The sequence below is a fragment of the Monodon monoceros genome, unplaced genomic scaffold, assembly GCF_005190385.1.
Source record: "Monodon monoceros isolate NGI ecotype Baffin Bay Population unplaced genomic scaffold, NGI_Narwhal_1 Super_Scaffold_11, whole genome shotgun sequence".
Classification (NCBI taxonomy): Eukaryota; Metazoa; Chordata; class Mammalia; order Artiodactyla; family Monodontidae; genus Monodon; species Monodon monoceros.
This window is the reverse complement of record NW_021703767.1, coordinates 73,667,526-73,689,884: the sequence shown is the minus strand read 5'-3', so window position 1 is coordinate 73,689,884 and position 22,359 is coordinate 73,667,526.

The following is a 22,359-nucleotide window of genomic DNA, read 5'->3' as shown; positions in this document are numbered from 1 at the left end:
ACTCCAAACAGATGTCTCTAGTTTGGCTACACCCGATCAGCTGGAAGCTGTAATAAGATTCTACCAAAACTGCATTCTGCAAACTATTTTTTCCCTTTGCCCCTATGGGCCCCTTTTCCTATGTTGCAGAAATTGATCGCTCTCCTGGCCTTCCCTCGTGTAGCGTCCTGAGGCCCCTGGTTTTGTTTTCATCATAAATACATCCCGAGCAGCTAGACCCAGTGATCCTAAGGAGTCTGGAATTCACTGGAGCCATAGAGGAAGGGAGGTGGTAGATTTTCTCCCGAATTAACAGGAGTGGTTCAGGTATAAGATGATCTTTAGAAAAGCAAAGGGTGGGTGGGTGGGTGGGAAATTGAAAAATATTCAGAGTCACTTTCTGAGGGCATTAGAACAAGGCCTAGCTTATATTTCTCTTCCGTTATATTTTGGTTTGGTTGAGAGTCCCTATCCCTTTTGCTGAATACCTCAGCTACACATTATTGGATGATGTTTTCAAACCCTCAGGTAGAGAGAGGGCAGGAAAGTCAGCTGTGGGTCATCGCTAGTTTGCACGGTTAGATTTCACATTTCAGTAATTTCATATTTCAGGTTATTTCCATGCACTGCCAGTTCCTTTGCTGTTTGAAACTGACGAGAACATTAATCACGGTGAAGATCATTTGATGAATACTTGGGGGTGGGGCAGGGTCTTCATGTCTTCCTTCTTAATCCAGTTGATGTGTCCAGTGAGAATGCCAAGGTGGCTTTCGTCTGTGACTGATGGGGGTATGGTGATTGGTCAGAAAGTTCAGACAAGTGACATTTACACCAACACCATCAATAAATATAAGGCAACTGTCTCTTTAAAGTCTGATTTTTCCCGTTATCTGATTTATAAATAGGGAAGGGGTGTTTAGGGGTTGAGGAAGGAGAAATAAGAAAGAAGAAAATAAGCAGACTGCAAAAGAACCGGCTCTCTCTTTCCCTCCCCCCACCGGCACCCTCCCTTTCCCTCTTTCCTCCCCTCTACTTTTTGGCTTTTATCCCCACTGCACCCCAGGGTTCTGGCTGATGTAATTCTAGAAGAGATGCGAAAGTGATACATGATTCACCTCTTCTTACATCTCAGTCTTCCAGGGATGACATCACTAGCGTAAGGAGAGATGTTTTAAATGAAAAAACAAAACAAAACCAAACCGGAAAACCGATTTACTCTTGACACTCAGAGGGAAAAGCGTGGTGTGACAAAAGCACAGCGAAGTAGTGGAAATACGTGTTCCAGAAAGCACCTGAGGTCTGGTTTATTCATCAAATTTAGCTTTTCCGTCTCGCAAGGTGAGGCTCACGTTTCTCCTTTACTACCCGATGGTACTTTAAATGCAGTGAGACTCTTGCCACAGTCTTCCCCAGCCTAAGTAATCCTCGGTGTCCAACACTGCAGCCCTGACTGCACAAAACACGGAGTTACTTCTGGCTGAAAGAGAGATGGTTGCAGGGGTGGCCGCATGCGTCCACGGAGGAGGTGTTTCTCCACCTCTCTCGGCACAAACATCCCCTGTTTGTACAATTTTTGTGTGTGTTGAGGCAGAAGGAGAGAGGAGCAGGGCAGAGTAAAATAAACAATGGTATTACATAGCCTCTCAACTATTACAGTGTCAGACAACACCCACTCTACACACACGCATGCTCCCCCCTAAAGAAAACCTTCCCCCTCACTGCCCCTCAGTCAGCAGAAGAGTAGATTTTAAACAAATCAGAAAGGCTCTGTTATACTGAGAAAGCACAATGCCCTCCCAGGGACAGAGTTGCTTTTAAGGGTTCTACTTGTGAAAGGAGAAAGAAATGGCCGGTAGAATCCACCCCTAGCACCACACTGGAGATTAGAAAACCGCATGGGAGTCACCAAGAACCATGAGAAACGTAACAATTCTATTAGGAGCTCGTTGCCCTCATTTCTAAAGGGTTTAGTCATGTAATAAGAAGAACTCTTTCCTCTGTGTGGTATGCAACCGTAGCCTTAGCATCTGCTGGTAAGTGATGCGTGACAGAGCTAGCGATGTGCGTAGACTGTTGGTGCTAGGAGCCTTGCCTAACACGTGGGAAACTACTCAGGGCTCCAGGCGGGCAGGAGGCCCCTAGGGCCAGGGCGCTCTATACTCTTGGCACCAGGTTTTTCTGTACTTGGCCACGTCTGTCTCTAGGTATTTTTTGATTTCCTCTTTGATTTCTTCAGGGATCCATTGGCTGTTTAGTAGCATATTGTGTAGCCTCCACGTGTTTGCGTTTCTTGCAGTGTTTTCCTTATAGTTGATCTCTAGCCTCGTAGTGTTGTACTTGCAAAAGATGCTTGTTATGATTTCAGTTTTCTGAAATCTACTGAGGCTTGCTTTGTGACCCAGCATGTGATCTACCCTGGAGAATGTTCCATGTGCTCGGCCCCATCTGGATCTGGCTTTATGGTTAGCTGGGGCCTTTCCTGCTCCTGCTAGCTCATCCATGTTCACAATGTGCCTGGGACCGGCCCCACTTCCGGCCCTCGCCCCCCCCCCCCCCCCCCGCCAGCTCTGGAGTGACCCAATCTGAACAGCCTTGACTAACCATCATTTTGGTGGTTTGAATGGCTAGGTGGCCCTGCAGCTTGGCACTAATTCCTTCACCGCTCTAGGGCTGTTCAGTGGCACCAGCAAAGGCCCTTGTTTCTAACCCCGAGGGAGAGCAGCCCTTCCAACCACCTCCTTTCCTGGTTCTTTTCTTCATCTATCTTCCACCCCACTTCCTCCTGTAACACATCGTTCCCCTTGGGCTTCTCCTATTACCCAGCTTCCCACCTGATCCTGGCTTCATTTTTCCTTCTTCCCACAAACCTAGTTCAGACTTTAATCACATGAAAGAAAAGAAAGCCCAAACTTTAAAGGAAAAACAAACCAAGCACACAGTCATCCATCAGCACCAATCCTGCAACTCCAGGGCATGCTTTGGCCCTGCCCACCCCCCACTTAGAAATGAACAAATGAGGTACAGAGGGGTAATGTCCTGCCCAAAGTTATACAAGGAGACACCAAGACCCAGGGGTTCAAACTCCTAAGCCCATGCTCTTTTCATATTCCTCCAGTTTTTATGGCTTATAACTAGATGTTTAGCTTTGGGATAGCAGAAACTGGCAGTTGAATTGTTCTTTGTTTCCCCCCCACCCCCTTTTTTTTTTTTTTTTTTTCGGTACGCGGGCCTCTCACTGTTGTGGCCTCTCCTGTTGCAGAGCACAGGCTCCGGACATGCAGGCTCAGCGGCCATGGCTCACGGGCCCAGCCGCTCCGCCGCATGTGGGATCTTCCCAGACCGGGGCACGAACCCGCATCCCCTGCATCGGCAGGCGGACTCTCAACCACTGTGCCACCAGGGAAGCCCTGTTTCCCCCTTTCTTATGTACCCCTACATTTTACACATGGTAGATGCTGGATGATAAACTTGTGTGCCATTCTTCAACGTGCCACTCCCACCAACAAGTGCACATGAGTGTCTACTAGCTGCATGATGCTGAAGGTAGAGGGGCCAGGTGTCTGTCCTTCTGGCAAGGATGCTGCTGGTGGGTGGGGTGGCCACCCCCAGAGAAACTTGGTCTCCTTTTATTTCCACCCCTGAGGTCTGTCTGGCAAGGTCTTGCCCTAGAAGAGCAGGTGTGGTTTGAGCGTGGGCGAGCTCTTTCCCTTGCACCATATTTATTAATCGTCTGTGTCCCTCCTGGTTGGCTGAGTTCTCCCAGGACAGGCATGTGACTTTAGGCATCTCTGATTCACCAAACTTAGCATAGAGCCCAACACCTAGTAGGTGCTCAGGAAATGCTAAGGAGGGAGTAAGTAAAGGGGGTGATTCCACTTCATGCTATGAGAATAGGGCTGATAAAGTTCAAGGTCATCACCCAGATGGAGGAGCCAAGGTTTTAAGGATATTATGTTTGGAAGGGAGGGAAGACTGGGATTCAATTGACTCCTCCACTCCACATCAGGTAGATTCAGTTCTCAAGATTTTCCTTGGAACTTCCCCGACCTTCTTAGGGAAGGGATGGTCCTGGTTTGGAGAAGGATGGTTTACTTGGAATTAGCTTTAATGGAATTGTAGTCACCAAAGTTATTGCCCATATCCCTCCCTGTAATTTGAGCCAAATGAAGGTTTGCAAAATGTGGCATGGCAGAAGCCTGAAGGAAGAGCCTTGAATCCAGGCCTTGAAGTGATCCGGACTCTGTCTGCACTGACCCAGTCCAGTCACTTCCCCTCTCTACCCTTGGGATCCTCATAGGTAAAATGGATGGGTTGCATTAGATAATAGCAAAACTAGTGTTCTGAATCAAAGAAGGAGCAAAGGTTAAGGTCAAGTGTGTTTCTGCCTTCCTCCATCCCCTAGTGGGTAAGAACAGAAGAAACCTCTGACTGTGGCTAGAAACTGTCTGGGGCTCTGGGGACACCTTTAGGATTCATTGTGGCCTGGACCCTCACCAGAGTCTAATTTGGAGGTGATATTCTCTTGGCCAAGCCGGAGCAGGAGTTGCCTGCTAGACATCCCTTTCACTACCTCAAAACCTGGAGGCCATTGTGTGTCCTAAAATGCAGACTGATACTGTATCTAAGGGCCAGGTTAGGAAACATAAGATAACTTGCCCTAGGATCACTCAGCAAGTTGGGGCTAGAAGTCAGGTCTCCTAACTCCAAGTCCTACCCTCTTTTTCTCTGTATTGTTTTGGTTGGGATAAGGTAGTTTGAAAGCAACCCAGCCACTCTCCAAGGAGATTTGGCAGAACCCAGGCATCTGATCAAAGACCATAAGGGCACCTGGTAGAACGGTGTTTTGTTTTCCTAACAAGGGAGACCAGGACCCACCGGCAACAAGTCTGGGAGTAAGAGGGAGTGGGGGGCTTTCCTGGTGGCGCAGTGATTGAGAGTCCGCCTGCCGATGCAGGGGACCCAGGTTCGTGCCCCGGTCTGGGAAGATCCCACATGCCGCGGAGTGGCTGGGCCCGTGAGCCATGGCCGCTGAGCCTGTGCGTCTGGAGCCTGTGCTCCGCAACGGGAGAGGCCGCAACGGTGAGAGGCCCGCGTACTGCAAAAAAAAGAGGGAGTAGGCATCCTGGGGCATCTTCCCCACCCTCTCGCTCCTCCCTACTCCAGGACCCATCCCAATCCTGGATCCCTCTCCTAGGGGAATTTATTCTTTGCTGCCTGTCAGGGATTCTCCCTTCCCTCTGTTCCAGAATTAGCCAACAATGAATGGCTCAAGAGGTCACCAGCTCACTCCAAGATCATCTACTCTCCCTGACAGCCTGAGAGCCAGACAGAACCTCAGCGCACTTCCAGACCAGTCCCTTCCTTTTATAGATGAGGACGCTAAGCTCAGAGAAGGGAAAGGACTCGTTCAGGTGTTGCAGGGAGCTTACAGTGGAGCCACGATTAGAACTCAGGCTTCTAATTTCTCCCCTCACTGCCTTGGTGACATGGGCCAAGTGTGTGTGTGTGAAGCACAGGGCCTGCCTCCCTCCCTTCCCTAAGTGGTAATGTTCACACTTTTGCATCCTCAAGCTACTGTTCCTAAAGCCTACAGTGTGTCCCAAACTCTTACCTAAGTGGCCTTTTCAGGGAACTGACATTTTAATAGGGTATTCTTGGATATTAAAAGCCTTTGAGATATAAAACCCCATAATAAGAGAATTTCAGGCGCCATGATGTAGGCGGCCAGAGTAGGCAGGAAAAAATGTTTTAGTGCAGGGAATACCTCTCCTAACATTACAGATGTTCTAGCGTCATAAGCCACGTTCCTAAAGGTCACACTCTTGCAGCTGAACTCATACACAGAGAAAGTGATGTTTCCAAGGTCTCATGAGTTTGAGGAGGGAGGGTGGGTAGGGCCACTGGGTCCTACTATCAGTTCTGTGTGCCAGATCAGGGCTTGCAAATGATTCCCAGGCACCATCTAAAGATCTACAAAACCATCAGCAGTTCCTTGTCCACAGCTGCTGTCTGCCCTCCACCAAGGCTTCCTCTGCAGGTAAGCCTGTCTTAGCCTTTGCAGGCTAACTCATCCTCTATGTCCTCAATTCCCAGGGAAAATGCTCACACTACCTGATTTCCAGTAGAGGAGCTCATCTCTTTAAAGGAACACCATGAGATCAGGTGATCCTGTTTGTGCCCGCACCAAACCACACTACTTACCCGAAGGAGATGTGGAGCCACACCAAGGTGTGTGGGACCCTTCCTCTCATATCTGTAGCAGTCGTTGCTGGTGAAGGAAGCTCACAGAGCCCATGGCTGTCCAGACCCTTTTGGAGGTGTTCATGTTGATGAAGTCCAAAGAGGTTTTAGTTACGTAATATCTCTGCCACTTCATTTCTTTGACCCAGGTCTTAGCAAATGTCCAATATTAACTGACAACTGAAATAACTGGGGGGCTGGGGTGGGGTGGGGGATGAGACTGTGGGTAGAGCCAAAAGAGAATTGGACTTGAGACCTGGTTCTAGCCTTGGTTTTCCCGTATATCAGCTCTTTGACCTTGGGCAAGTTTCTTTTTGTGAAATGGAGGTAGTAATAGCTAACCAAACGATCTTTCAGGTTGCTTTGAGGCTCAAAATCTAAATGTTGGATAAGCCAGTGCTCTTGGTAAAGAGCAGTCCAGGAAAGGAGTGGTGGCTGCTGGAATATTCAGATTGAAATAACACAATCGGCATGAGTGAGCCTCAGTGGGGCTCCTCCACGGAGGGAATGTATAGCTGGGCAGGGACATTTTCCATGAAACATATTCCAGGGACCCAAGGAGGGAAAACAGGCAAACACAAGGAAGTAATCTATTAAGAATAGGAAACAGTAGGTGGGCGTTCAAATGGCATGCTTTATGTGGAAAGATTATGGGCCAATTTTCCGTCTGAAGCTCTAGATAGCCACCTGAACTATGTGGCTCCACCTCCAGCCCAATCTCTTCCATCGGCTGTGGCGGGAGAGCGTGGCAACTGCCTGTGTTCTCTGGCTAGAGTTTTATTTGTTCTCTGTAATTAGATTCATTTTGTCGGGATGTGATGATCAGCCAGATCAGTATTTCTAGTGTGATTACTGTTCTACACTCAGACTGACAGACAGACAGACACACACACACACGCACTACTTCCCGAAACTTTCCACAAATATTCACAATCATGATTTCATTTACTTCTCAAATGGATGTCCCTGAAATGGACATGGTTCTCTTAGAGTGATTCTTTAGACTATTTTCTAGAAATGTGGAAGTTCTGAGGTGTTCCTTGAAGACATGCTATGTAGATAGAGTACACACAGGAATAATTAGGATCCTCTTGTTCTGATGGAACTGGTGTGTGTGTGTGTGTGTGTGTGTGTGTGTGCACATGTGCAAGTTCCTGTGGGTGTGCCTGGGGCTGTGCTCTTGTGTGTGTGTGCACGTGTGCAGGTTCCTGTGGGTGTGCCTGGGACTGTGCTCTTGTGTGTGTGTGTGCACACGTGCAGGTTCCTGTGGATGTGCCTGGGACTGTGCTGTAGGACACAGCTGAGCTGTACTGTAAACTCAAGATGTTGTGCTTGGCATTAGTGTGAAATGATCAGTGAAAACTCACAGCGCAATGAGAGAGCTATGCTGATCCTCCGAGATTTCGGCCAAGAAAAACTTCAAATCACGTCACCCTTTCCTTTCCATTGTACTCTGAGTCTTCTTTTTGGCTTGTTTTTAATCTTAAAGGATCCTGAAACTAATAGAAATCACCAATTTCCTTGAGGAATGCTCTATATCGTGGGAGACCACGATCCACAGGGGCCTCTGCTAGGATGACCACAGATCCTGGTTTGCTCAGGACAGTCCCCATTTATGCCTGATGTCCTCACATAATTATAGTAGAGCCACATTTCACTCTCAAAAGTGTCCTAGCTTGGATGATAAATTACATGTTTCCCTACCTATTACCTAGATAATTTGGACCTTAGTCTGTGCATGTCTTTATCCATGCATTCCAGTTCTCTCCTTCACTGGAGAAACATTTATAATGCACCTACTGTGTGCCAAGCACTGTGCTGGCTGTGGGGTGAGGTGGGTTAGTCTGAGGTGGGGGATGGGGTGCACCTAGGGAAACAAGAAGACATCCCTGCTCTAATGGAGCTTGTAATCCAGTGGAAGAGACCAAAACATGTAATACCTGTACAACCTAAAAAGAAGTATGGGCAGTCAGTGTGTAAAGTATTGAGGGAACACAGGACAAGCAGCCAACCCACCGCTACCCAGCCAAGTGAGGGAGGGATGATCATAGAGGGCTTCACAAAAGACATAGTTATCCTTTTCAACCATCAAGATGGTCTTCTCAAAGACTCTGAATGAGTTAAAACTTTGCCTCATCTAGGTTCTGGGGGAAGTATAATCCTCCAGAACATTTTTTTTTTTTTTTAAAGGGTGAGATTGGAGGATGCTTTTGAAAATTTCCTACCTGCAACCTCTCTCCAGCCTTGTACTTCTAAAGGCCATTTTAGAAGAATATTTGGGTTTTCTTCCTCATTGGTCCATTTCCTGATCCATGAACTTGGCAACCAGAAGAAATAGAATATGTTGGGTATAATTAAATAGGGTAAAGAATGTTAACTGCTTTAACAAATTCCATAATCTTACTGGATTAACATAAGGAGAGCTTATTTCTCACCTATGCAATATTCAGTGTGAATACTTGTGGTTGTCAAGCAGTCATTTAGGGACCCAGGTTCCTTCTACATTGTGGCTCCACCATCTTCTAGAGCAGGAGACATGGGCCCAGTTGGACTTGCTGGCTGTTTTTTGTATTTGAAGTTTAATTGGAACACAGTCATGCTCATCCATTCACACATTGTCTATGACTGCTTTGCACTATGGCAACAGACTTGAGTAATTGCAACAGTCTGTATAGCCCACAAGCCTAAAATATTTGCCATCTGGTCCTTTAGAGAAAAAATTTGCTGACCTCTATCCTAGTACCTCAAAATTCCTTCTGGGTCACCTGCTTCCAGCCAGAGAATGTCTTCCAGTGGACAGAGAAAAAGTGTGCATGATCATTTGGAGGTTTTAATGGGCAGGCCTAGAAGTGACACACAAAACTCACCATGTTCCATTGGCCAGAATTCAGTTTGTGGTTACATGTAACTGCAAGGCCAGCTGGGAAATGTAGTCCAACATTATGTTCATAAGGAAATGGAAATGGACTTGGGGAAGAGATACATAGTCTCTGCAACAGAAACTCTTCATCTTATGACCACAGGCCCAGGTTTAGATGAGCTGAGACTTTAGGAGGATCAGAGAAAAGCTGTTATTTATAAAAGTTTGTGGGGGCTTCCCTGGTGGTGCAGTGGTTGAGAGTCCGCCTGCCGATGCAGGGGACACGGGTTCGTGCCCCAGTCCGGGAAGATTCCACGTGCCGTGGAGCGGCTAGGCCCGTGAGCCATGGCCGCTGAGCCTGCGCATCTGGAGCCTGTGCTCCGCAACGAGGAGAAGCCACAACAGTAAGAGGCCCGCGTACCACAAAAAAAAAAAAAAAAGTTTGTGAAGACAGTCATCATTCAGTCTGCACTTGGTCCTAAGGGCTGCTTTGAAGAACTCAGGACCCAGAGTTCCAGTAACTTTTCAGAAACAGTTGCTGCAAACATTAGCCCAACACGAGAAGGATTTTTGAGGGAAACTGTCCGCTCTCTGGGGGCTCTGTGAATTCCTACGGCCTTTGGGAGCAGATCTCTCTTTCTCCTGAGACAACCCAGCCCCTGGATGACAGTTCTGATTCTTGAAAGTTTCTTCTAAGATTTGTCACTCTGCCCTGTGAGGCTGCAGAGAACAAGTCAGCGAATTCTTCCTTGGTCAGACCCAGCTGCCTTCAGGGAGATGCCTGGGTTCTTCTCTCCTAGAAAGGCCTCAGCTTCTCCCACCAGGGACCCAGACACCTGGGGAGAGAACGGCTCTGCTTTTCCAGTGAAAGGGAGACCTGGATAGATGCGTGAGTGGTCTCTGAAAGTTCTGGGAAGGCCCTAAGTGAATTGCACTGTCCCCCAGAGGTCTGAGGGAAGTCCCACTGTCCCATGTCAGAAACGCCTCTACTGGGCTTCCCTGGTGGTGCAGTGGTTAAGAATCCGCCTGCCAATGCAGCAGACACGGGCTCGAGCGCTGGTCCAGGAAGATCTCACATGCCATGGAGTAACTAAGCCCATGAGCCACAACTACTGAGCCCTCGTGCCACAACTACTGAAGCCTGCGTGCCTAGAGACCGTGCTCCGCAACAAGAGAAGCCATTGCAATGAGAAGCCAGCGCACCACAACGAAGAGTAGCCCCCACTCGCTGCAACTAGAGAAAGCCCGTGCACAGCAACGAAGACCCAACACAGCCAAATATAAATAAATAAATAAATTTATATATATAAAAAAAGAAATGCCTCTACTAAACGCTCAATCTGCATGCTGACCCGGGGGAGGGCAGGAAAGGGGGACTTTATACTTTATATGGAACTAGACTGGCTGAATTTTTATTTTATTAGCATGCTACATTTATAATAAACTAATCTAATTTTTAAAAATCATTGTATAGTGCATTTTAGAAATATTTTAATTCAAAATAGTATTTTTAAAAAGGCTTAGGGTACCTAACAGGATTAACTGGGAAATGTACTGGTGTGGGTGTTAATGGAATATGGCATTACTTTATTCATTATTATTCTTTGATAAGTTTAGAGATAAACTAGCAAATAGTTTAAATAAATGCATCATTATTGAGGAAAAAAAAAAGAAGAAAGGAAGGAAGGGAGGGGAAAAAAAAGAAAACAAAGGCAACAAGCTGTGCCTCTTCCAGAGGTAACCACCACAGGGGGAGAAGCCAGGATTCCAACTCAGAGACCTGGGTTTGCACCCCATTCTACAAGGCTCCCTGTGTGATGTTGCACAAAGAGGTGCATTTCTCCTAGGTCTGCTAAATTTGTAAACAGGGTAATTATGCTTCCTTATGGCATTGTGCAATTCAAAGGAAATCACATATATAAGCCACCTCTTATGGAAAAGCATGACACAAATGTGAGGAATTTTCCTTGCTGACAGTTGGGTCTCAGGCGGATCGGGAAGCATGCCCTGGAGAGATTCTGGCCATGTGGTGGCCAAGCCTGCTCTATCCGTCTCTAGTTGCTTCCTGGGAGTTCCACTTCCCCGAAAACTTCTTGAGGATGTATACCTATTTCCTAGAGACCTACCTTACTAAAGGATAGACCCTAGATTGGGGTCTGTCCAAGGGACTCTCCCCGCTGGGAGGCTCTTCTGGTCAGCGATCCCTCCGGCACTCCAACCCTCCCTCCTTCTGAGGAGGCCACCCTTCTGTGTAGCATACTTTACAAAGGATGCTCTTAGCCATTTTCTCTTCTGATGCTCATAACCACTCAAGGGAGGCAGGCTGGGCAGCATAAATAACTCAGTTTTCAGGTGAGAGACCTAGGGGTTAAAGAATGGAATGGAGTAGAAAGGAAGGCCACCGCAAGTGTTTAGCACTTACTGTATGCAAGGCAAAGCGCTGGGCACTTCAAGTGTATGCATCTCATGGTGGTGGAGTAAGTAACGGGCAGATCTGGTACTGCGGTCCAGGCTTCCAGATTCCAAGTGCTCTACAAGCACAGAATGGCACGAGGCAGGGGGATTATGAGCAAGGAATACTGGGAGATGGCTGGGTAGACAGGCAGGAGAGTAATAGAGAGGGGCAGGTCGGGGTGCGGAGGGGAGGTTGGCAGCTGCTGGCAAGTATGAGGCTATGGATGGGGTCTGGGCCATGGTTCCCATTATGTGGCTGTCATCAAAGTGCCCAAATAAATAAAGGTTTGCAATTACAGGGAGACGTGGGTTTGGGACTCCCCCAGCAGCAGAGCCCAGATGTTAATTAAGCCTAAGATAGGTTATTATCTCTCTCCATTGGACTGAACAGAGGGAAGCTGATGCAGATGGCAGGTTGGGGACTTGCCCATGTGACTGTTATGTGTTATTATTTCTGGTTTTTAAGAGGCACCTAACCTGGGGCTCTGGGGTACAGCCAAAGGGAAGGAGGCCGCATTTAAGTGCTAGTCACTGAGGACATTTCCCACTCCTCCCTCACAGTTAAGGAAGGGCCTGCCTAGGCACTCAGCGTCTGCCCTGTGGCTTTCTGAAGCCACCTGACTTGTGTTCCCACAATGCAGCTGCCACAGAGCCAGAGAGCAGAGTGTGGGGGGCAGAGTACAGGAACCCTGCAGGCTGTTCCATCCTAAAGTCCTCAGTGCAGCTAGGCAGGGAGCTATTAAAATAGGCAACAACCAGCGCGGCATGTTCACCTACCCATCTGAATGGACACTGGCTGTAACACTGGCCTAGCGCGGGTCTTAGGGACCTCTGTTTGGCCAGGTGCTAACTCTTTGATTGCTGGACCTTGGACAGGTGTGTGTGTGTGTGTGTGTGTGTGTGTGTGTGTGCGTGTGTGCGTGTGTGTGTGTGTGTGTGTGTGTATTGGGGTGGGGGAGGGGGTCCAGAGGAAGGGCCCGGTGGTCAGGGTGACCCAAGAGGCACTACTGCAGGGAGGCTTGGGTCAGTGGCTATTTACCAATAGATATGGAAATAATTCAGTGTTTTACCAACCAATATGACTGTACTAGCAGAATATCAATCATGAGAAAAGTACTTTTTTATCTGTAAAGTAATTTATGAGTATCAACTATTTTATAATAATAAAATGATGACATTTAGTCCCTTCATAACAGCACTATTGGACTTTGCTTTCATGCCTATTTTCTAATGGGCTGCCTTTCAGATACCAAGAAGTTGTTTCTTTTCTTTTCTTTTTCTTTTTATAAAGAACAATAATTATGTTTGAATTTCACTTTCTTTTTTTAAAAAATTAACTAATTTATTTATTTTCGGCTGTGTTGGGTCTTTGTTGCTGCGTGCAGTCTTCCTCTAGTTGCGATAAGCGGGGTCTACTTTTCATTTTGGTGTGCGGGTTTCTCATTGCGGTGGCTTCACTTGTGGAGGAGCACGGGCTCTAGGCACGGGGGCTTCAGTAGTTGTGGCATGTGGACTCAGTAGTTGTGGCTTGCGGGCTCTAGAGCACAGGCTCAGTAGTTGTGGCACATGGGCTTAGTTGCTCCGCGGCACATGGGATCTTCCCGGACCAGGGCTCAAACCTGTGTCCCCTGCATTGGCAGATGGATTCTTATCCACTGCGCCACCAGGGAAGTCCCAAGAGGATGATTCTGATTGGCTGGTCAGTGGACTGGGAGCCTTGGTTAACTCTTGCTTTTAGGGTGGTGGGGAGAGTAAGTTTTTCTTTCTTCCTCAGTGTCTTCCATCGGTAAGATACATTTACATTGTTGCAAGATAGATGGTCACCTGTGCGTAGGCCACCTGTATCTGTCCACCTTTGTAGATCAGGTAACTGTATATTGATGAAAAAGTGGGTTGCTTAGGAGGCGTCAACCTTTCATTCTAAGCATCAGTTGGAACCACTGAACAGAAACTACACTCCCAATATCACGTGTGTGGTGCGGGGTACAGAGGGAGGGCGTGGGTGGCCAGGGTGGCCAGGGTGACACAAGCAGGAGGACCGCAGGGAGGCCTGGGTCAATGGCTATTCAGTCACAGGTGTTTACCAACAAGTACTTCTCTACTAATCTACCGAGCAAAAAAAGAGTGTCATTCTTTGGTTGGGGGCTTGGAAGAGTGGTCAGCCATAATTTTTAAGCAAAAGCTGTGGAGTGACATGGACTCCTCTTGTTGTCCCTGGCCTCAATCATCTCCGGAGTCCCAATTCTCAAGGACACTCTAAAGATTTCCTAATTAGGCTTTTACTGTGCTTGGAGACACGGGTATGTAGGCTGCCGAGCAGAGTGTGCCCATGATCTTGAAGATCAGAGTAAGACATGGCTTACTTCTGAATCTTGACCTTGGTTTTGAAGGGCTGAATCATGATAATGATAATAAAAAAGATGGAATGAAGACGTTTGGAAATACTATAGTGACCTAGCTACACTCCACCTGGGAAAGGCGAACAGGCATGAGTTACTTTAATTCTCTTCAGCTCATCTGTTAAAAGGCTGACTGAACATTCAGGTCAAGCCTTAGTATAACCCGGCATGCACAGACTGTAATGGCCAGTCCTTTGTGTAGATCCTGTGGAATAAGAAAAGCCATAATGAAAACTACTGATACAGGCCTGGCCTGTAACTGTCCATAGTTCACCTAGGAGATGTCTGACCTATGAATTTGCCCAATTATGTGAAGAGTCCCCATTTAGGAAGTCTTGCCTTTAATGTACTCTCACTTTTCTCCTAAATTCACAGTCACCATGATGACTACCATCATGTTAAAATCTATTTAAATCACCCAGAAATGTTCATAGAAGACGTTAGTGCCCTCATTAAATTTCAAAAATAATAATAACTAATATAGTTATAGCATACAAGAGTATTTTTATGTCCATTATCTCTTTTGATCTTCACTCGACCTCTGAGATGGGTAGATATTATGACCATTTTATAGATGAGGAGATTAAGGCACGACGAACAGGAACTGGCTTAGAATCGTAGCAGCAGAGATATTAGTGATCAGCTGGTCACTGACTTTCTTTTTCAGATGGAAAAACCAGCTGGAGGGAAGAGACTTGCCGAGTGTCTTAGTAATTGGAGCAGAGATAACTTGCCAAGGGTGTTTTCTCACAATTATTTTAAGGAAAGTACCTGAAATCCAAGACATTGTCCATTTGATCTGGGATTTAAGTTTGAATGTGTTTGGGGAAAGGGGGGTGGCTGCCCTCCAGCCTTAGGATCGGAGCCTGGACCAGAGCCTTTAACATGTGGCCCAGTGGTTGTTTTGAGCCCGTAATTACCAATTTAATGCAATGTAACAGACATAGAACCTAAGAGACGGGTTTTAACTATGCAGAGTGAGGCATTCAGTCCCAGAAGAAGGAAACAGATGGGGGAGGGATCCTGGGAGCCTCAGCCACCATAGAGCATTCTGGAAGGGTTCCTGGTCCTCACTCCCCTCCCGCACACTCCCCCACCTCCCTCAGCAACCTGTACCCCTGTCTGCCAGGAGCTCCGAGGCTTTGGGGTGGGAGAGGTGCTTGGCTGGGCACATTCCCACTGCCTCACCCCATTGACCTCGTAGCACCACCCTCCCTCTCCAGAGCCAGACAGGCTCTCCCATCACGCAGGACACGGTGCCGGGCACTGAAGAGTAGGAGACTCACTCTAGGCTCCTGCCCTCAAGGACCTTGTGGCTTTGGTGGGGGGAGAGAAAGGTGGAGGCACACAGAAGCAGCCATGGTTCCCCGTAGCAAGTTCCCCCACAGGGTTTTCCATAAAACGCGTGGGAATGTGGGACAAGAGGGGCTGGAGGAAGCGGACAATGCTGATAAGCCCAGAGGGAGGAGTGGGGCTGTGACTGGAGACAGGGCATTTTAGGCTGTAGGAACGTCAAGGGGGGACAGGAAGAGTATCATGGTTCATCAGAGAAATGCCTTGGGGTTCAGTGCGTGTGTGCGCGTGTGTGTGTGAAGATGGATTGGTGGATGGGGGTCAGATCATAAAGAGCCTGCACACCCGACAACTCTGACCTTTCCGTTGAAAACCGTGGGTTTGAAGGATTTGAAGGATGGGCAGCATGGTGCCGTGAGACGGCGGTGTAGGAACGCTCACTCCTGATGGTGGGGAGGAGGGGGGGAGTGAGGAGGGAGGGCCCTGAGGCAGGGAGAACAGGGAAGAGGCTCTTGCAATATTCCAGGCAGGAGATGATGAAGACCTGGGCTGAGGGAGAGATGCTGGGCATGGGGAAGGGGGACAGGTCCCAGGGACATTTCGAAATCATCAGGAGGACAAGAATAAGAGAGAGTGAGGTGTCCAAAATGCAGGGGTGTGCTGGAGCCGGCTGGCACTGGCTCAGGAGACGGACTGTGTACATCTTTTCCTAACTCTGCACTCAGGAACATCATGTTGGCACCTTTAAAGCAGCCGTGGGAGTAGCATTAACACCACAGAAATTAAAAATAGTCTACAAATCAGGATCTTTTCTCCTCAGAGAGCCGGTTGTTAAATATTTACCAACACACCTTGGCTGAGCTTCTCCTGCTGTGGGTGGTGCAGAGGGAGGCATCAGGGGCAGTGGCCTCCGGAGATTTCGGAGGCATTTGAGATGAGCCTTGGGCAAGCGATAAGTTTGTGGTCGGTAGGGGGTAAGGGAAGACATTTTTAGTGAACGCTCAGTGTGAGCAAAGGCCTACCTTCCTCTGGGGTATCTCGGCACAGAGAATGGAACTTAAGAGACTCTTGGTGACCGTTTGTTGGCTACTGCTAGCAGAATCTTCAAGTAGATCAGATGCACCAATGAAATGTTCTTTAAATACTTACAGGTACGTGAGGCACGTTTACCATGAACTAGTCCATTTGTGCCAGGAGTTCATCTTTACACAGAGCATTCCCTGAATCCAGCTGTAATGGTTAATTAATTACCTTAAGAATGACTCAGAAATTTTCCTAGGTTATTTTTAGCAGCGGAGCGCCGGAGAGGGCTCCAAAGACTTTCTCAGGATCACAGCTAGTGACCTTCCCCAGGATCAACACTTTGGAGGTAGAAGTTGTAATAGTTACCTATAACTGCAAAGCACAATTCCTCCCAACTTTTAAAAAAACAGTTAAAAAACTGGCTTAAAACAACAATAAACATTTATTATCTCAGAGTTTTTGTGAGTCAGGAATTCAAGAGTCAGGAATTCAAGAGTGATTTAGTTGGGTGGATTTGGCTTTTATATATATAAAATATCTAAACTATTGTATATTATATAAAATGTATATGTTATATATAAACTATATAACTATAACTATATATAACCTATATATACTATGTATATATAATTTATTATGAGAAATTGGCTCACACAATGTGGATGTTACGAAGCCCCATTATCTGTTGTCTACAACCTGATGCCCAGGAAAACTGGTGTTGTAATTCAGTCTGAGTCTGAAGGCCTGAGAATCGGGGGAGCCAATGGTGTAAATCCAAGTCTAAGGGCAGGAGAATATGAGATGAGAAGTCCAGCTGAAGCAGTGAAGCAGGAAGAAGAGGGATGAATTCCTCCTTCTTCCACCATTTGTCCTATTCAGGCCCTTTGGATTGTATGATGCCCATCCACACTGGGGAGGGCCATCAACTTTACTGTTTCTCATCCAGAAACACCCACACAGATACACCCAGAAATCATGTTTCATATGGACACCCTATGGCCAGTCAAATTGACACAGGAAATTAACCATCATGGGGTCTCTCGTTAAATTGCCGTAGAGACGTCGGCTGGGGCCGCCATCATCAGACGGGTTAGAGGATCAGCTTTCACGGGGGCTCGCCCACGTGGCTGGCATATTCGTGCTGGTGTGGGCAGGAGGCTGCAGGTCCTCACCGGGGGCCTCTGTAGGTCCGCTGGCATCCTCACAGCAGGGCAGCTGGTTCCTCCTGAGTGAGTAATCCAGAGAGATCAAGGCAGAAGCTCCAAAGTCTTTTATGACTTAGCTTCAGAAGTCACCATCATCATTTCCACAATATCCTAGTGGTCACACGAGTGAGTCTTACTCAGTGTGGGAGGGGATAATACAAGAGTCAGGGATCACTGGGGACCAGCTTGGATGTTGGTTACCACAGAACCCAATACAGCAAGTGAGTTAAAACCGGGAGACTCTTGACGTCAGAGGACGTGGTCTGCCATTTGGTAGGTAGGGATCCCGTTAAAGACTCAACTTCCGGGCTTCCCTGGTGGTACAGTGGTTGAGAGTCCGCCTGCCGACGCAGGGGGCACGGGTTCGTGCCCCGGTCAGGGAAGATGCCACATGCCGTGGAGTGGCTAGGCCCGTGAGCCATGGCCACTGAGCCTGCGCGTCCGGAGCCTGTGTTCTGCAACGGGAGAGGCCACAACAGTGAGAGGTCCGCGTACCGCAAAAAAAAAAAAAAAAAGACTTAACTTCCTTTACCTCTAAAGTGGGACAATTGGTCCTGCCTGGTTTGCCATAATGAGTTGTGATGAGGACCAAACTGCAAAGAACAGTACAGATGTTATTTCCAGTGATTATTCCTAAGCCACCTTCGTTTAAAAAAAAATGCAAGAGAGAGAACCCTACGTCCTTGCTTATTGATGGCTATTCAGCAAAGCATAGGGATTCAGGCCTCCAGGGGAGGCAGCTGCAGTGCGGTGGGTACAAGGATGGGATCTAGAGTGAGGCTTCCTGGGTTCACAACTCAGCTCCACCACTCACCAACGGTGTGGCCCGGGGCCAGATACTCAATTCCTCTGTGCCACAGTCTCCGCACATATTTCCGTGGAAATGATGACAGTACCTGCTTCATAGGGATGTTGTGAAAATTAAATTAGCTAATTCAGGTGAAACATTAAGAACAGTGCCTCCTGACATTCAGTGACTGTTTGATATAAATCCTAGCTTTGGCTCCAGAGTGGCCACAAAGTCTGGAAACATAGATATTATTTTATCACGTGTTATAATGTGATATCCATAAACCATTTATTATATATTGGCCTGTGTTGCCAGACTAGGTGGCCAACCTCTATTATGCCCTCTGATCCTGACTGTCCATGCAGTTTACTCTGTCCTTTAGTTGTGCCTGTAATCCAGTTGGCTGATCTGGTATAAGATCCTGATCTCTCACTAGAGAGGAGAAGGCCCTCATTATACTTATTAATGTTGACCCCACTTCCAAGCTTCCCCAGATGTAGGTGCTGCTAACACTGCTCTCCAGGGTGTTGCTCACCCCAGTGGGCCTCTTTATTACATGAGCACACAGGGCAGAGAAGATGCCCCATGCTATTAAGTTGGTTTTGCAAACCGTAGTGGCCAACTACATAATGGCATAAAGATACACCTCACCTTGAAGGGGGCAGGGTACCAGACATCACATGAAAAGGGTTCTGAACAACCTGTAAAATTGCCCTTGGAAAGGAATGTTCCAGAGCAGGAAGGTTTGGAGTTGCAGAGATGTATCTCATGTTAATAATATTGAACATACAAAACTCTGAGCCTAGAAACTGGTAATTTTGATGTGTTATAACTTATAAAATGACTCTTTGCAAATAATTTACCAGTTTCTGTAAATATCCAGCTCTCTGGTTTGTTTATACATTTTTTATTTTCTTTTTTAAAGGATTTGAGGCACATATTTCTGGAGAACATCTATCACCTAGGTTTTCCCAAAACGTGTTCTTGGAACACTAATCCCATGGGGTGTTACTGGATGTTACACTAAAAACGTTTCAGTGATCAAATGAGGTCAGGAAACACTGGATTAAACATAGTTAAACAAGCTTCCTTTTTATAGGACTTCTCAGAGCCTTTAATATACTAATATTCCTTATGAATCTCTATGAGGGTGATACAATCTAAAGTTTTTCCCACATTTATTTGATCATAAACCGTTTTGGGAGGGGGGACATATTTCAGAAAAAGTATTCAGAGGAAAATAGATATAGGAAATCATAGACCTAATAATTGCAAACCTACCGGTTCATCTGTGTGCCACATCCACGTTCAATTATTTCTGGTAACACCATACCCCTCTCTTGAGAACTGCTCCCAGCCACATTCATGTGGTCCCCAAGGGAGCTGGCATTTTCTTGACCACAAGCAACACACCTCCTAGCCATAAGAGTGAGCACCAGACCTGGGCTGGGCCACTCAGTCCCTTTTTTGAAATCTTTGAATTTGGGACCAATGATTCTTTGCCTGGTGGCTGAGCCTGTAAGACATAAAATGTGAAGAACTGTTAGTTGTTATGTTTTCTCGTATCCGGAGGAAGCTGTTCTGTGATGGTGTTTAATAGTACTAACAGGCAGAGGGAAAAACATGGGAGATGGAGAGACCAGATGTATTTGACTCCTTGGTTCTGGCTCTGGACTTCTCATTCCATCCCCACTTTTGTGCAGTTTGGATAATCTATGTTGGTACTACTCAAAGTGTACTCAGGTGTGTTTGTGGACCAGTGCTGTTTCCCAAACTGTGCATTATTTGTCTGTAGTGAGGTAAATTCAGAAAGTGAGTGTTTAGTAAATTAAGAGGCATTTTATTTTTCTAGTAATTCATATTGATGTAATTTACCAAAGTATTGATCTACAATGGATAATAATAATAATAAAACCTGGGCCTGGGGGCTTACCTGGTGGCGCAGTGGTTAGGAACCTGCCTGCCAAGGCAGGGGATGCAGGTTCGAGCCCTGGTCTGGGAAGATTCCACATGCTGCGAAGCAAATAAGCCCGTGCGCCACAACTATTTAGCCCGCGTGCCACAACTACTGAAACCCGTGCGCCTAGAGCCTGTGCTCCGCAACAAGAGAAGCTGCCACAATGAGAAGCCCGCGCACGGCAACGAAGAGTAGCCTCCACTTGCCACAACTAGAGAAAGCCCGTGTGCAACAATGAAGACCCAATGCAGCCAAAAATAAATAAATAAATAAAGAAAAAAAAAACCCCTGGGCCTTCAGCACAGATAGTTTGAGAAACACTGGTCTATGAGATATTCTAGCAGGGCTGCTATATACGGTTGTGTAGGTAGTGCACTGCACAACTCTAGGAAGTGCAGATCATATAGGTGGCAACGTGAATGATTCCACCCTGCCTGAGTTGTACAGTGTACAACTGGCCCAACAGTTGACACAGTCCTTTGATCTCAGTATCCTTCTAACAAATTCCTTTTTGTTTTGCTTAAATTAGCCAGAGTCTTTTTGCTCTTGTTACTTTCAACCTAAGGAAATTTAAATAATACATCTTCTACTGTCCCAGTGGCCTATTTCAAGTGTCTACTATATATAAGAGACCTGGTTCTGGAGTCCGACTTTCCCACGGTATGATTCATCCATTTTGCTGTCTTGTTAGTTCTCATGGAGGGAAAGCAGGTTAGTACATACTGCTTGGGAGGACACCAGACATTCTACTCCACCAAACCGGACAGTCTGTTACTGGGCACGACGGCATTTAAAGGTTCCCTTTCTTTTCACATCTGAGCCCCAGTGTAACAAGCTCTCACAATTAGCTTCAGTGAAGGTAGGCCCGCTGGGCATTATGAACACTTTGTTGGTGGGCTCGTAATATGGGTGTCTTTCTAGAACAGTTGTATAATATCTAAAGCTTTAAAAATGCTCTTTCCCCTTCTGAGAATTATACTTCTAAGATCCTCTCTTAAGGATCTGACAGATCATCAAAGATTTATCCCCAACGATGGCCACTGCATTTTAATTGTAAAAACAGAAATTAGAAATAACCTAAATATCCAATATACAGTTGACCCTTGAACAACACAGGTTTGAACACAGGGTCCAAACCTGTGGATTGCATTTTTTTCAATAAATATACAGTTGGATCTCCTTATTCGTGGACTTTGCATCTACAGATATGGAGGGCCAGCTGTATTCATTGTGCTCCACCATCTTATAAGGTGGACTTTCATAAGGGACTTGAGCATCCCAGGATTTTGGTATATGAAGGGGCTCCTGGAACCAATCCTTCATGGTTACTGAGGGGGATTAAGTAGATAACTGAGTATCTAATTAAGTAGATAATAGAAAATGAGTAAAAGAATAATCTGAATCCATTAAAATTATGTTTACAGAGTTTCCAACAATATGGAAAATTATATAATGTTAGGTTAAAAATCAGAATGCAATAGAATATATATGTAAGGGGAAAATGCTAAGAAAAAAGACAAGATATTTAGGCTAAAACGCTAATAGTGACTTTCTGAGGAGTGATATTTTATTTTATTTTTTTTTTTAATTTATTTATTTATTTATTTTTGGCTGAGTTGGGTCTTCTTTGCTGCACGTGGGCTTTCTCTAATTGTGGCGAGCGGGGGCTACTCCTCACTGCGGTGTGCAGGCGTGGCTTCAGTAGTTGTGGCTCTCAGGCTCTAGAGCACAGGCTCAGCAGATGTGGCGCATGGGCTTAGTTGCTCCGTGGAATGTGGGATCTTCCCGGATCAGGGCTCAAACCCGTGTCCGCTGCATTGGCAGGCGGATTTCTAACCATTGCACCACCAGGGAAGTCCCAGGAGTGATATTTTAAATGATTAACATAAAATATATTTGTCTAAAATTTATGTTAAGAATACATATTACAGATTGTAAATCAACTATACTCAATAAAATAAAAAAAGAGTACATATTACTTTGATAGTGGAAATAAAGTTAAATTCTTTTTTATTCAAACAGAAAGTCACAAAAATTATCATCATCCTCATCAGTTCACTCAGTCCCATGTAATTAATTTTTTTTATCTTGATCTTTTGTTAGCACTTTTATGAGTTCATCAGTTTTCCATTAGAGTTCTGAAAATGCTTATTCATTCA